The sequence below is a fragment of the Sebastes fasciatus genome, chromosome 17 (assembly GCF_043250625.1).
Source record: "Sebastes fasciatus isolate fSebFas1 chromosome 17, fSebFas1.pri, whole genome shotgun sequence".
Classification (NCBI taxonomy): domain Eukaryota; kingdom Metazoa; phylum Chordata; class Actinopteri; order Perciformes; family Sebastidae; genus Sebastes; species Sebastes fasciatus.
The window spans coordinates 15,338,610-15,342,028 of NC_133811.1; positions in this window are offsets into that span (position 1 = coordinate 15,338,610).

Sequence of the window (3,419 nt, forward strand, 5' to 3'; positions counted from 1 at the left end):
CTGGGATTATATTACACTAGTGCATCCTGTTGCATGGTCAATGCAGAGGTCAGTGTAAGCTGCATACTGTCACTTACACATGCGCACTGCCACGTTGGGTCTGTCACATGAAGTAAAGCTCAGTGGGGTGTATTGGTATTTGTGGATATTTGTGATAATATTGGGCCTGCATCCTCTTCGTTGTTGCGGCGAGATCGGGTTCACCTTCTCTATGTTTTCCCACTGATGCAGGAGCACCAGCTCAGCATTAATGGAAGCAGACTGCTTGCCTCGTGAAAGCACAACACAAAATGGATTTCTCAGTTATTGTCAGACTGTCACGCTGTTTGTGTTTAGGAATGCTCAGTGTGTATTGATCACTCTGAACTGTTTGTAGGATTTTTTCCCGCCTCTTCCATATGCTTGCCTTGCTTGACCATGCTCTTGAGTCCTGATTACAACTTTAAACACATACACACACAGACATAAAGACTCATTTCTGTTTGGGATATGGCAACAAATGCGCTCTGTAAACATCTACGGGCTATGTTCCTGAGAGTATCCCCAGTGCTAGCACGCAGGATAGACAAAACATTGGTTGTTTATATGCTTTGCTTCCCAAACATCTTTCTTTGTTTGTGCCTTTGAGGCAAATCTGTAATGTCAACTCAGTGGCTGTAGGAGTAGACAGATTGTTAGGCTGTGTTTCATATCCAGGTTTTATAAATGGTAAGTCCATTAGACTCAAAATTTAGTCCTGCAGTTCGGCTCCATCCAACTGAATCGCTCTCTCATTCGCCCTCCCTCGCACCGTCCCTCCCTCTGAGTTAATGGGGTTGTGCGGCTTGGCAAGATTGCTCTTTTTAGGATCTGTGTTGAATATGAAGGAGACCGAGACACACACACACACACACAGACATGCACATACAGACTGGTCTTGTTAGCTACCCTCGCATTCTTTGGCAAAGCCAGTTTGTTCCAGTTTTATAATGAGGAGATGGGGACTTTTGAAGCTATGCCACCAATACACCAAAGAGGATACTGGAACACACGGACACACACGTACACACCGATCTGGTATCCATATTCTTTTATTCGCTCACATTTAGAAGGAAAGGCCACTTCTATTTTAGCAACCAACTTTATGAAGATGCAGACCACTAAACTCTTATTCTAAAAACAACACAACGTTGTAGTACACATGGTTTTGTTTTACTGTGCTACGTGGGTTACAGCTTTTCAAATCGTCTCAAGCTTGGCCATTTAGTAGAGTAAGGAGACCCTGAGTGCTTCACACCATTAATTTAATATACAATACCAAAGATCAGAGCTTTCTTGAGTGGATTAGCATTGAATCCATAAAACAAGGATCAGAAAATCACAAAACAGCCAGCGGTAAACATTCAGGTATCCAGACAGCATTGAAGCTCTCAACATGGCATCGACTGCTGAAGGTAGCAGGGCTTTCAGTAATGAATCAATAGTGCTGCATCATCATTCTCTACTGTAGCATCACTCCACTTACACTTTCATTATTACAGTTAAGTGAACTCACAGGGGACTCGTGGATCGGCACATTTCAGCAAGTGACCTGATAACAATCAAGCATCAAAATAGGTGCCTCTAACTGTCTTTTCAGTCCAGTATCTCTTGCTTCCCTTGCCATTCAATTTGACTGTATTTGTCTCTTCTATGTATAGCTCCCTATTAATCTCTGGCCCTTTTGAGTTATTTTGTTTCTCGGTTAACTTTTTATAACCATTTTTATGCACCCATTGCTGTCAGCGTTGCCAGACTGGGCTGGTTTCTGCCCAATTAGGCTCCTGTTGATTAAGTTGGGCTGGGAGAAATAGCGTTGGGTTGGTAGATGAAATCTGAGCTGCTTTTGTCAACATTTGGCGGGGTTTTGAAAATATTATGAAAACATTATTACCAAACAAGCTGTCATTTTATGGTCAAAAACACATACAAAATTCAGGAAACTTTGTTGTGTCTATTCACTCATATTATTGACTCATTTAAAGCTGCAGTGGGTAGAATTGGCGCAAATATGATTAAAAAAAAAAGTTGTTTTTATAAAACGATCAGTATATCCTGACAGTAGTGCATGAGACAGGTAATCTGAAAAAAAATCATGTGCCTCTGTGTCCTCCGGTGCTCCTAATCGCATCTGCAAGATTTCAAAGACCCGAGGAAAACGACCAATCGTAGCCGAGCTGGAGTCTACTGTCTCTGAGCAGCTGTCAATCACTCGCGAACTCTGATCAAATGGTCAAACTAGGCAGCGCTGATCAAATTTGAATCAGTATCCTGTTACTGTAATGACTATTTCTCACCTCAAATGTTTACAGAAACATCTTGTGGTGTACTGTTTAGCTGTAAATTGAGAAAGTTTGTGACCCGGCAGCCCATAGGAACGCTCTCTCTGAAATTACCTGTGATTGGCCAAAGTCTCCCGTCACGAGCTAGATTTTTTTAAAGCCTGAAAACAGAGCCATGAGGAGGTGTGGAAGTCTAGTTTTCTCTCAGAACACTTGAATTACAATATGCTGAAAGGTTATTATGGAATTTTTGCCCAATGATGCCAAAAACATTCTGCCTACTGCAGATTTAATTTGAGAAATATTTGATTGACATGTGTTGTATTTGATTGTCATTAGGGATAAGGGAGAACCTACCTACCTTGACGTCATCATCATTGACAAAGGAATTTGTGTATTTGGTTGTCTAACTGCACTCTTTGTGGGGTTGCGATAGCCTATTTATCTAATATCTTATGCAAAGCTTTGCATGCTTATGATATTTTTTATCGAACATGTAATGGTTTTACGGTTTTACACGGGTATGATTTGGTCTGTTTTTTATTGAATTGGGCTTTGGGGTTTTAAGTTGTGATTGGACTGGAAACTTTCAATCTGATCTGGCAACACTGATTGCTGTCTGTAGCCCCCTCTTTGTCCTTTGCTCCATTCATCTTCATGTTTCTATGTGTTTTGTTGTGCTCTAGGTACCTGCCTACAATTATTCTGTCTCTCTCTCCTCTTCTATTCATACTCCCCTCCCTTTTCCATTCACTTTCTCTCCCTCTCTCTCTCTCTCCTCTCCCCTCCCCCCTCCCCTCCTCTCCCTCTCTCTGTCTCCTCTTTTGAAAGAGCTGGCTTCAGCAGTCTGCCTGAAACGAGCCACGCATGCCCACTCATACACTGGCTGCTGCGGCCCCCGTCCATGCTAATCACAGGGTCTCTCTCTCTCTCTCTCTGTGTGTGTGTGTGTGTGTGTTTTTGCATCTGACGTGTGTGTATGTGTGTGTTCCCGGCTGCAGCAAGGATATGTAGCTTCCTGTGCGCTGCTAGGCACCCCAAGCTCATTCTGCCGCATGCCACTTACCGCCACCATTACGCAGAGGAATTCCCTGCTGTCTCCGCTACTGCTGCTCACAG